This window comes from Bos indicus, chromosome 26 (genome assembly GCF_029378745.1).
Source record: "Bos indicus isolate NIAB-ARS_2022 breed Sahiwal x Tharparkar chromosome 26, NIAB-ARS_B.indTharparkar_mat_pri_1.0, whole genome shotgun sequence".
NCBI lineage: Eukaryota > Metazoa > Chordata > Mammalia > Artiodactyla > Bovidae > Bos > Bos indicus.
In genome coordinates, this window is record NC_091785.1 from 43,572,065 (window position 1) to 43,584,915 (window position 12,851).

The following is a 12,851-nucleotide window of genomic DNA, read 5'->3' on the forward strand; positions in this document are numbered from 1 at the left end:
AAAGCGGGAAATCAGCCTTGACTCCGATGTTGACTAGCGCGGGACCCTCTGTTTCCGGACATGCTGTATGGGTGTCATACCCCCTGCCCCCACCCCACACCCTTTACTGTGAGCAGTTCCTGTCTGTCTTTGTCCTTCAGGACCCTGGCAGTTTTGGAAGAGTGCATGCATGCTAAGTCACTTCAGTCGTGTCTGACTCTTTGCAGACCCCTGGACTGTAGCCCACCAGGCTCCTCTGTCCACGAGATTCTCCAGGCAAGAATACTGGAGAGGGTTGCCAAGCCCTTTTTCAGGGGATCTTCCTGACCCAGAGATCAAACCCACCTCTCTTGTGTCTCCTGCATTGGCAGGCGGGTTCTTTACCAGTAGCGCCACCTGGAAAGCCCTTTGGAAGAGTACTGGCCAGTTTTTTCATAGAATGTCCCTGCTGTTTCCTCATGACTTAAGTGTAGGTTTTGCATTTCTGGCATATTTAATCCTGGTCATGCATTTTATTGCTGGCCCCTGGCCCTTCAGGAGGTACAGGCGGGCACTCTGCCCACTGTTGGTGGCGGCCACTTAGACCTCGTCGGAGGTGCCCTGCTGTCCACTGCAAAGTCGCTGTGTCCGTTTGTGACCAGCAGTGTTGGGCAGGGGAGTGTTTCAGTCCCATGTGAATATCCTCTTACGAGTCATTCTTCTCCTCTCCTGATCTCAGCGTCCACGCACAGCTCGCACTTGTAACAGTTGTTACCATGGTGTTTGCCAAGTGGTGATTTTCCATCTCCGTGGTTCCTCTATATTTATTCATTAGAATTTACTGTAAGGAAGCGCTTTCCTTTTCCTCCCACTTGCCTTTTAATTTATTCCAACATGGACTCAAGGATCTCTGTTTTATTCCATGAGTCACAATCCATGCCTGCTGTCATTTTCTTGCCCAGATTGTCCCATATTTGACCACTGGGACCCCTTTGGAAATGAGTAGCTGCTTGTTTAGGACTTCCGTGGTGGCTTAGATGGTAAAGAATCTGCCTGCAATGTAGGAGACTGGAGTTTGATCTCTGGGTCGGGAAAATTCCCTGGAGAAGAGAATGGCTATCCACTCCAGTATTCTTGCCTGGAAAATTCCATGGACACAGGAGCCTAGCAGGCTACAGTCCATGGGGTCACAAGGAGTCAGACACGACTGAGTGACTCACACTTTCACTTTCTTTCACTCAGCCACTCACTTAATCTATACACTTATCTCCCCCATTCATTTTGAATCATCCCTCAGATGCAAATCATCACTTCATCTGCAAATATTTCCAAGTGTCTCTAGGATAGGAAATCTTTTAAAAACACAGATAGTGTCATTATGACATCTAAGTATTAATAATCCTAATAATTCCTTATTACCTTTAAATGTCCAGCCATCATTCACATTTCCCTGATTGTCATATAATTGTTGCGTCGCTTGCAATTTGAATCAGGACCCGAATGGGGTCCCGGCACTGTGACTGGTTGGTGTGATTCCCCAGTGTTTGCTCATCCGTCCGTTCCCACACCTTCCCCGTCTCCCCCTTGGATCCCTTGCAGCGTTGTGAGGAAGCGTCTGGGCTGTTGGTCCTCCGGAGCTCCCACAGGCCAGATTTTGTGGGTTGCGCCTCAGCGCTGTCCTGTCTCACGCTGCCCGGGTTTCCTGTGTGTTGATAGTTAGACCGGGACGCTTGCTGAGCGTCGGTGTCGGTTTTCTGACGACTGCTTTACAGGGATGGTGTGTCCTCCTCCAGGGCCCAGGTGTCTCCTGGGGTGTTAGCAGCTGTGAGTGGTGGGCGCGTGACCCCACGTATACACTGAGTTCCGGGAAACGGTGATGCTTGAATCCTGTGTCATTCCTGCTTCTCCTTTTCTCTGGATGACTTCTGTATAGGGGAACTCCCCACCCGTCATGTGGTTTCCCCCAAAGTACAGTTCGTGTACGAAACTCCAGACAAATGCCTGTTTCTTTGCTATTACTTATGAGCTTTCAGTGTGAGTTGGCTCTCTAGCACTCTCCCAACACCTTGGGGATTTAAAACTGTAGCACTATAAATGGATAGGTAAAAGCACAGTCGGTGTGTCTACTCCGTTGCAGTTGCTCGTGTCCAAGGCTCGCATCTTTGACCGGCAGGAGCCTCTATGAGCTGCCTCTGCCTCTCGTTGCGGAGCGCGGGCTTCTCACGGCGGTGGCTTCTCTCGTTATGGAGTGTGGGGTCTCCGCACACCGGCTCCAGCAGTTGCAGCTTGTGGGCTTAGTTGCTTGCCCAACTAAGGCATACGGGAACTTAATTCCCTGACCAGGGATCCAACTTACGTCCCCTGCTTTGGAAAGCAGATTCTTAAACCACTGGACTAACTGGGAAGTCCCCCAAAACTGTTTTTTTAAAGCCACTGTTATTTCACTGTGTGTGTGTGTGTGTGACCAACAGGAGTCTCCTTGAACTCACTATATTTCCAATTTTTAAGGGATTTGCTTTCCAACATTTAAATTTGTTTTACAGTTACGTAAAAATTCACATGGATCTGAAATCGGATCCACGAAACAAGATACTTTCAAGGACTTCTAGCTTCTGGCCTTTCCCTATTCTTCCCACCCATCTCTCATCACATAGTCCTTTTTTATAAATATCATAGCTTGGCTTTCCATTTCTTAAATATAAGCAACTACGTAACATTTGTGTCCTGCTCATAGGGAATTTGAAAGAATACATTCTTAAGATCATTGTTTTTTTATAGAGTGGGAGAAAGGTTGCTGTTGTAATTTGAGTTAGAAAAATCAGTATTTAGAATTATGTCAGCACCATGGTCACAGCCGTCTGTTGGCAGTCTCCCCCACCTCCCCCACCAGCAAAACAGCAGACTGTCACTGCCTAGAAATTAAGACCAGAAAAACCGAGAATTAAGGTGTGATAAGGTCTCGGCTGTCTTTGCAGAGCTGAGCTTGGTTAATCCCCTTCCCTCCTACCTTTGTGTTGGTTGGTCTGGTGTTTTCCAGGTACTTTCCCGGTCAGCATCTTTCACATTCCGAATGAGAAACCGCCCTCCCCACAGCCCCCGACGGGGCACCGAGGCCCTTTGAGGGTTCAGGTGGATGCCAGGGCCGTGGGGACCGGGGTGGGGGGTTGGGGGTTTGAATTCCTGGCGTGGCTACTGTGCTGTGCAGGCATTGTGCGCCTCTGTGGCCCTGGGTCACTAGGGAGCCGTTTTCGCTGGTGGCTCTGAGCACAGATGACAAAGCTGCATCTTATCCCCTCCCGCGTTATCATCCTCTCTGTCTCCCCCTCTTGACAGTTGATGGGCAAAGGCATGTTCTTCACTCCACCCCCCCACCCCTTTTTCTGAATTGTCCATTAATGTTATTCAAGCCTCAGGATTTGTAGACATTTTAAAGCGGTATTTCAAAACAAGGCCATTTTGAATGAACTGTGTCTTATGCACAGGGTAATAATTGTCTGCTCCTGCTTCTCTATTTTTAATGAGAAATGCCCGCGAGGGGCTATCTTGCCGCTCAAGTGCCAGGCTGTCGCAAACCTTACATTTTTCAAGCTGCTTTAATCAATAAAGTTATCACCAGTCATTTCCCTTGATAACTGCTTCTTCCCAGGCCCAGACCCAGTTCTCGCTGCCGAGGAGCTTTCCACCTGCACTTGGAATGGCTATAACTCCCCAAATCCAATTTTCATTTTAACCTTTCCTCGATAGCCTAGAAATAACAGATTGCCGGGATTACTCTAATATATTGGAAAGGCCGGCCTCTTCGAGGTAACCAGGGCCTTTCTGGGATTTGCTAATAAGGCAAAGAATAACAGACCTTAAAGGTTACTTCTAGAAATACCTAATTCTCATAGTTGAAGGCTTCTGAATCAGTGGGTGATTTTATTGCTGCATACCAAAGCCCAAATGATGCGAAGGTTTTGGCAGTTTTCCATGATCCTGAGAGACTCCATCACCTGCAAACTGTGGGTGTTTAATGGAAATGGAGACCGAAGCCAGCACTCAGCAGCCTGGAGCTGAGGACACCCATTTCACAGATGAGGAACCTGAGGCTTGAGCCCCACGTGTGCCGGGCACACCTGGGGTCTGTCAGGTTCCCACGTACTTCGTGAAATCCTTACTCCAGTCCCCCATCGTGTGCTTGGTTCCCATCTTAAGGATAAGGCAGGGTTTCTCAGCCTTGGCACTGTTGACATTTTGGGGCCAGATCATTATTTGTGGTGAGGGTAACCCCCATCGTCCCCCAACTTCCCCTGTGGCTCAGACGGTAAAGCGTCTGCCTACAATGGGGGAGACCTGGGTTCGATCCCCGGGTTGGGAAGATCCCCTGGAAGAGGAAATGGCAACCCACTCCAATATTCTTGCCTGGAGAATCCCGTGGACAGAGGAGCCTGGTGGGCTACAGTCCATGGGGTCACAAAGAGTCAGACATGACTGAGTGACTTCACTTTCTTTTTTCAACCCCATCGTCCCCCAATTGTGAAGCCACAGGTATTCCCAGACATTGCCAGATGTCCCAGGAGAGCAAAATCGCCCCCAGTTGAGAACCAGGGCACTGCGGGGTGGTCACATGAAAGCTGCTGTTGGAGCCAGGATTCCCTGCAGATGTGGAGTGAGGCCCCCAGTCCCTCTGGGTCTCTGCTGCTCCCCAGTTCTCAGGGTGGTGGCAGTGACATGTCAGAACGCTTAGCTTTGAAAAGGTATATTTAGTAGTGTGATATATTCCATTTTGAAAAAAAATGTTAAAATATGTCTTGTTGGCAGAATGTAGAAAATTAAGCTAGACAAGGTTATGGGTGGTAATGGTGAGTACTCTGAGGACAGCCTATCAACAGTGGGGACAAGGGGACTTCCCCGGTGCTCCAGTGGTTGAGATTCTGTGCTCCCAACGCAGGGGCCCAGGTTCAATCCCTGGTCAGGGAACTAGATCCCACATACTGCAACCAAGACCCAGCGTATCCAAAAAAAAAACAATGGGGATGAGGTTTGTGGGTTTATTCAAAGAGAACCAGGCATAAGACAAGGACTTTGCTGCGTCGTTTTGTTCCCTGGTTCTCAGGGCTTTCATTCGAAGTGTGGGCCATGGGGACAGTCTGTGCCCTTGGCGGGGAAGCCTGTGGGTGTGGCGTGAACGTCTGCGTGGAAGGCCCGTCTTCTCCCTTTTGTCGGCCGAGCCCTCTTCCAGCCCATCCTCCCCACCAGCTGGGCGCCTGGTCTTTGGGTGTCAGCTTGGAGACCACTTGCTGGGGCGGTGGGAGCACCGGGACAGACAGGGCCTGAGCTGCTGCAGCCCAGCTTTGAACTTGGCTCTGCCTCCAGCCTTGGGTAGGGGGTGGGTTCCAGGAAATGCCAGACCTGGGATTGCCTTTGTGCTTTTTCTCAGACATAAGGGACTTTTAAAACCTCCTGTCTCAGCTTTTCCCTAAGACGTTTCCTCCCCTAATGCCTTTTAAAGTAGATTTTGCTTTCCTTCTCCTCAAAACACAATTAAAAATAAAAAAATCAGATGATGAGGTAACTCATATTTGTTAAAGGAGGTGGATAAAATTCAGAAAGTACAAGGGAAAAAAAAAATGTTCATTCCCTAACCTGGAATAACACAAATCATGCTTAACCTTTCCAATTTGGAGGGCGGGGGGTCTGTGCACACATTTTTTGGGGCTTCTGGATTCCCAGCTGGCACTAGTGGCACAGAACCTGCTTATCATTGCAGAAGATGGGTTCGTTCCCTGGGTCAGGAAGATCCCCTGGAGAAGGACATGGCAACCCACTGCAGTGTTCTTGCCTGGAGAATCCCATGGACAGAGGAGCCTGCAGGCTGTAGTCCATGGGATCACAAAGAGTCAGACATGACTGAAGCGACTTAGCATGCATGCATACACACGTTTTTAACACAAAGTTGGACAATCCTGCATCTGCTGTTTGAAACCTGATCCCATCCCTGCCCTGTAACATTGGGAACAGTCTCCTTGGTGCAGATTCAGGCACTTCCACAAAGTAATTTTTGTGGCTACAGAGCACTCTGTCACAGGGACCACCGTAATGTTCTAAAGCACAGGTCTATTCTCCCAACCCCCTGCTACCGCAACGTGCTTTCGCCGTCCTCAGGAGTTGCACATTTAGATTGCTTCCAGTTTCCCTCTTGTACATAAGCCTCGTGAACACCCTCGTATTCCTTTGGTACATTTTAAATTGTTTTCCTAGAGATCCTGGGGCTGTGGTTGCCATGCCATGGTGCACATTGCTCATTTCTATTTCAGAAACGCCATAGCGATTCGGCTTCCTCACCAGCTGTCCTTGCCAGTCCTCATTTCCCAACATCCTCACCAATATCGTTGTTTCTTGCTGTATATAAAATAGCCACTTGGGGTTTTGCTGTGTTGATATATTCTTTACGAGTGTGTCAGACGGTGGGCGAGCTGCCTCAGCGATGACCAGCCTCCAGACGTGAGCCTGCAGGCTGAGGGTCTGAGGCTCCTCCCAGAGCGAGGTGTTTTCTCGAGGTGTCTCTAAGTGGGGGTCCGGGTCCCCAGGGGCTGAAGTGCAGGCTGAGCCCACTGCTCCTTCACCACCAGCCCTGCTGTTTGGTACCCCATGGCGGGGAGAAGTGTTCCTCCTGGCAGAGCCTGGGAGTCACTAGACATTTCAGGAGAAGTGAACTTTCTTGGGAAAGCTCTTTGGCGTTCACTGAAGTTGTGTTCCAAACATCGCCACTTGTTGGAATGGGTTCTTCCCTGGCAAATAGGATGGCGGGAAGAGGAGACCATGGTGGGCAGATAGATATTTAAGAAGGACAAATGAATTCTGCATCTTGAACCCAGACCTGAAAACCTACCTCAAGGGCTCTGGTGCTGCCTCCTGCTCCTGGATCTCTGTTCTGTGGGAGCCGACCGCTTGGTGTGCGTGTCTCCATCTTCCCTGCACCATATTGCAGTCAGAAAGGGAGTGCAATCCAGGCCTGACAGGTAGGGTTTTTTTATTTCCCCCGACAGCGCACCTCTTGACCTCTATCTTCTTGCCAATGATTTTTTAAATCCTAAATGATTTGGCAATAATTGCTCCTCCTTGCGTGGTTATTGCCCTTCACCGATAGTAAATCTGTGAGATTCCCCAGGGGCCGGAACGCATTTGGTATGCGGAACCCACAAGCTGGCCCAGACAGGCCTCGCTGAGCCGGGCTGCAGACCCAGGGGGTCCTGCACCCTGCCCCTCCCCCCGCCCACCCACGGCTCTGGGCTCTGCCAGGGCTTAGCCGTTGGGTTGTCAGGCAGAACCGTAGCTGCTGCTCCTCGGTGAGCTTCTTCCAACGGCCCAGGTTTCCCTGGTTCTGCCTCCATGGGTCCTGCCTGCAAACATTCTCACCCAGCAAGGCCCAGAGCTTCTGTTCTGAGTGGGGAGGAATTTCTGCTGCATGTACGTGTGTGTGTGCGCAAAATTGTATTTCCCCCAGAGCATGAAAGATGCCAGGCGTGACGTTGAATAATTGGAAGCCCGTTTCATTTCCAAGGAGCCTTCTAGCAAGGTGGCCCCCGGGACCCCTGGCAGCAGTGGATAGGGTCCTAAGCCGGAACCACGGCGGATGTTTAGAGGCTGGCCTGACAGTGTCAGGACAACTCCCTGGGAAGTCAAAACAGAGTCTCCCGCTAGAGCACGTGGCCGGCCTGCTGCCGGGGCCTCTCTGGCCAGGCGAGCTGAGTGGTTGCCCAGGAGACCCCGGCTTTGCGGGTACCCTTAGACTCGCGTGTGTGCAGCGTCTCTGGGGCAGGTCCCACTTCGAGGAACGTGGGTTGCCACTGGTTGTTTCTTCTTGGGTGATGGATGATTTCCACACGGCTGCATGGGAGCTCGTAGACACGAAAATGAACCCATTTGTATTTGACGGTGTTTTCCCCAGCATCACTTTCTAGAAAAAAAAAAAAAATCCAGCTTTACCATATCCAAATACTTGCCTGCGGCACTATTATTAACTTAATGTTTCTTTAAATTGATTCATTCTATATACTTCAGTGTCTACAAGAAACTTTCGATCCCTACTCTAAATGGGAAACCAGAATCACTCACCATAAATAGATTACTCTAAAAATAAATACTAATGGTTGTATTAAAAGTGTACATCCTGTTCTACCTAAAATCAAATCACGCATCAATAGTATGTGTAACACACGTTGGCGAAGAAGAGTTTGGTGGAGGAAAGCCCAGAGCTGTATGAAGTTTGGGACGAAATGCAGTGTATTTCAGGTACCTCGTATGTCCCGCAGGGGGCGCAGCTCCTAGCGGTCAGCGGAATTCTCAGCCCTCGTGGTCATCAGCCACCTGCTCACGCTCCTGGGGGCCCGTGTCCTTCAGTAGCTTCTCTGACGGAGGTCCCTCTGGTCTCTGCTGGAATATGATTAAGTGAGCAGGGTCTGGTACCTCTGAGGCAGTCCGTGCTAATTGTTAGAAACCCTCGTGTTCACCTGAAACTGCCTCCCTGGCGCCTGGGGCAGCAGCAGCTCAGCCTTTGTCCGCTTGTGCACAAGCGCCTCGCGATTCCTCATTATCTGAAGGCCCACTCGGGAGACGCTTCCAAGGACATTTGCTTCAGGTTTGTTGACCTGTGGTTGACACGCGTGTGGTGTCTTCTTCGGGGAAGGCTCTCATCCTTCCTCCTCCTATGCCCCCTAGCCTGGTTGATACCTCATTCCCTTCAGATCCAAACTCAAAACCTCACCTCCTCCAGGAAGCCTTCCCTGACCACTGTGAGCCCCACGAGGTCAGGCTTGACCACATCCTGCTTTTTTTCCTCCCTGTGCTTTATTGCAGGTCCTGGCTATATGTGTGTGAAATTACCTCATGAACATCTGTCCTCTGCCTTCCACCAGGAGCTTCACAAGGGTGGGGACTGTGTTTCTAAGTCACTGTGTCCCCACCACCCGGCCCATAGAGGACCCGATACAGAAGGGCTGGGGCACTGGAGGCCTGTCGTGAGGGCTGTGGACTCTCTCTAATAGGGCTAGATTAGGAGTTTACTCAATAAAACGTTTCCCAATATATTTTCCTTTTAAACATGTACAGATAGCTATTATGTCCAGGCACTGCCCTGGATGCTTAACTTTCATGTTTCTGTTTAAATACCACATTAGTTGAACCCATTGTACAGACTGAAGTGGATCACGAGATTGCAGGGCTAGCCTATCGCACACCTGGGACCCTGGGCTGACTTTCTCTGGCCCCATCTGAGCCTTGAGCTCAGTCTGACAAGTCTGGTGGGCGCATGGGGCTGGCCTCTGTATTCCCTATCTCCACCCCTACCACTCCGAGATGGAAGGGACATTCCATCTGGACTCCTCACAGGCAGAGTTCAAATAGACGGGTAAGGGTCCCCGAGTTTGTGACTGCTTCACAGGTATCATTTTTACTTTTCTTGGTTCCGGTTTCTGCATTTGTTCACTGGTTGGCCCTACCCAGCATCTGAATTTCAGAGAAACTTAAGAATAATTGTCAGTTTCAAAGCCTGTCTCCCCGTCAACATCGGGACACTCACTGTGCCCCAGGAGCCCGGTTCCTCGGGCTGTCTGACCTCCGACCAAGGACATTTCTGATCAGACTTGGAATGTGTTTGGTGTCTGATGTGTTAGACTTGACTTGTACTGGCAGAATCGTTTCCTGAAAATATTTTGAAGCTTTTAATCAGTGCGGTAGTTGAGTGAGGGAGGCTGCTCTTTTTCTTCTTTAAAAATACATTTATTTACGTAAAGAGTCAACCCCAGTTCGATCCCTGGGTCAGCAAGATCCACTAGAGAAGGGATAGGCTACCCACTCCAGTGTTCTTGGGCTTCCCTTGTGGCTCAGCTGGTAAAGAATCCGCCTGCAGTGCGGGGAGACCTGGGTTCGATTCCTGGGTTGGGAAGATCCCCTGGAGAAGGGAAAGGCTACCCACTCCAGTCCAGTGTTCTGGCCTGGAGAATTCCATGGACTGTATAGTCCATGGGGTTGCAAAGAGTCAGACACGACTGAGCCACTTTCACTTTCATGTAAAGAATACGAATCCATTTAAATGGTAGTATTCATCGCACAGGTTGATATGTTGAAAGGACACCCACCAGTGATGACTGAGGTTTCAGCAACAGGAATGCTGACTGTGCCCCTTGCCCCCGACTCTTGTTTGGTAACTGTTGAGCAGTTCTATGGTCTGGGCCTCTTAAGTGTCCTTGTTGGTTATCCATTTTAAATATAGCAGTGTGTACACCTGTTCATCCCAAACTCTCTATCCCCCCTCCCCGTCCTTCCGCCCGGCAACCATAAGTTCACTCTAATCTTCCAGCTGGTTTTAAGTTTTTCTCCTCGTCCTTGGTTTTGAGCAATTTGCCTGTGTTGTGCTTTGATGTAACTGTCTTGATGTGTCTTGTGCTTGGTATTGATTGGGATCTTGGAGCTGTGGATTTATCATTTTTGTTGAGTTTGGAAATTTTTCAGACAATATTTCGTCAAATATTGTTTCCGTCTCCTCTCTGAACATCTTGCTTTCAGGGATTCCAGTTACACCAGGCCTTTTGAAGTTTCGTCATTTGGTCATTTTCTTAAAAATATATATATCTTTTCTCTCTGTGTTTCATTTGGGATCATTTCTATCACTGTGTCTTCAAGTTCCTCAATCTTTTTTTCCTCATTGTCTTACCTGGATTTAATCTCATCAAGTATTTTTGTATTTTGTTCCAGACATTGTAGTTTTCCCTTTTAGAAGCTTGATTTGGATATGGGTCTCTACTTAACTTTGGGAACGTATGGAATACAGTTATAGCAACTGCTGCAATGCCCTCCTCTGCTAATTCTTACATCTGGGTCAGTTCCAGTTCAGTTTTCGTTGATTTCCTCTTCATTGTGTGTGATTATTTGTCATCTTTGCATAGATGGGATTCATTTTTATTAAATTTTATCTTTCTGAGTGCTGGATATTTTTGTGTGGGTGCTAAGTCGTTTCTGTCGTGTCTGACCCTTTGTGACCCCATGGACTGAAGCCCACCAGGCTCCTCTGTCCATGGAATGCTCCAGGCCAGAATATTGGAGTGAGTGACCATGCCCTCCTCCAGGGGATCTTTCCTACCCAGGGACTGAACCCACCTCTCTTCTGTCTCCCGCATCGGCAGGCGGGTTCTTTACCACTAGCGCCACCTGGGAAATACTTTTGTGCTTTGTTCTGGGATACAGTCAAATCACTTGGGAATAGTTCAATCCTTCCAGATCTTGCTTTTAAAAGTAGGGAGGCAGCACAGAGCAGGGTTTACTCTGGGCTGGGTATTCCTCACTGCTGAGTCGAGACGCTTCTCCGAATGCTCCCCAGGCCCTGTGCATTATAATGTTTTCCAGTCTGACTTTCCAGTCTGATTGGTGGGAACAGGTGCCGTTCCCCAACTCTGCAGGAGGTCCCGGCTCTGTTTTAATTCTTGGTGTGACTCTTCCCCTGGCCTCGGGTGGTCTCCTCACTCACCTGTGCTCACCAGCAGTCTGCCCGACACTGCATCCTTCAGGGGGACACTCCGTAGATCTCCCCTGTTCTCCCAGTGCCCGCTCTTCTCCGATACGCTGCCTCGGTCTCCCAGCTCTGAGCTCACCTCCTCAATTCAGGGGATCGGGGCTCTGCCTGACTCCCCCTCCCTGTGCTCACAGACTGGAAGTCCTGAAGGCAGCCCCAGGGATCCACAGGACTGTCTGTTTCTCCTGCTTCTCCTGTATCTCAGCATTTGTCCTTTATTGCCTGATGTCCAGTGTCTTGAAAACTGTGATTGCATCTGGTTTATCTGGTTTTCGAGTTGTTTCAGGTGGGAAGGGGCTGCTTTTAGAAATGATACCCAGGCTGTGAGTGTTCCGTGCACATGTGTGTGTGTTTCTTTTTTTTTTCTAATTTTATTTTATTTTTAAACTTTACATAATTGTATTAGTTTTGCCAAATATCAGAATGTATTTCTTTTTGTATACATTTTTTGCTTTTTATAAGTGGTAAACTCACCATTGAGAGTAAAAGCTTCTCCGTTGGGGCTACAAAGATTGGCCAGAAATTCACTTAGCTTTTACAAAATAACCTGGTTACAGAGTATTTGTGAAAGTAAAAGTCGCTCAGTCGTGTCCGACTCTTTGTGACCCCATGGACCCTACAGTCCATGGAATTCACCAGGCCAGAATACTGGAGTAGGTAGCCTTTCCCTCTTCCAGGGGATCTTCCCAACCCAGGGATCAAACCCAGGTCTCCTGCATTGCAGGCGGATTCTTTACCAGCTGAGCCCCAAGGGAAGCCCTGCAGAGGTTTTGGCTGGGGGTAAAATTCAGCCTGTGTTCGAGCAGAGGTGAGACAGTGTCAACTCCCCATGTGTCCTGTGGCACCTGCGTGTTTATTTCTGGCTGTGCTGGGTCTTCATTGCTGTGCGGGCTTTTCCCTAGTTTCGGGGAGCCGGGGCTGCTCTCTGGTTGTGGAGCCTGGGCTTCTCATTGTGGTGGCTTCTCTTGTTGCGAGCGTGGGCTCCAGGGCTCCAGAGCTTCAGCAGCTGTGGCTCCCCAGCGCTCGGGCCCAGGCTCAGTAGTTGTGGTAAACAGGCTTAGTTGCTCCTCGGCATGGGGGGTCTTCCCAGATCAGGGATTGAACCTGCGTGCCCTGCATTGGCAGGCACATTCTTTACCGCTCAGCCGCCAGGGAAGCCCACCTCAGATCACTTTGATACCTGTTGGTTGATTTTACGTTCTGCAAATATGCACCATTCAGAGCTGCAGCCCATGGCGGGCAGTGGGAGATATATTCAAGCTGGTTGACTTTTAGTCAATATGACGACAGTATTACCTTGTTTAATGTGTACGATGGTGGTTTGAAACATCAAATCAAGAGGTTT

The 12,851-nt window shown here is 49.5% G+C and overlaps 1 protein-coding gene across 5 annotated transcripts in view; it reads left to right on the forward strand.

The window, feature by feature from the left end:
* LHPP (phospholysine phosphohistidine inorganic pyrophosphate phosphatase) overlaps positions 1–12,851 on the forward strand; it is a 127,896-nt gene that overhangs the window by 32,272 nt on the left and 82,773 nt on the right. The window lies entirely within an intron of this gene.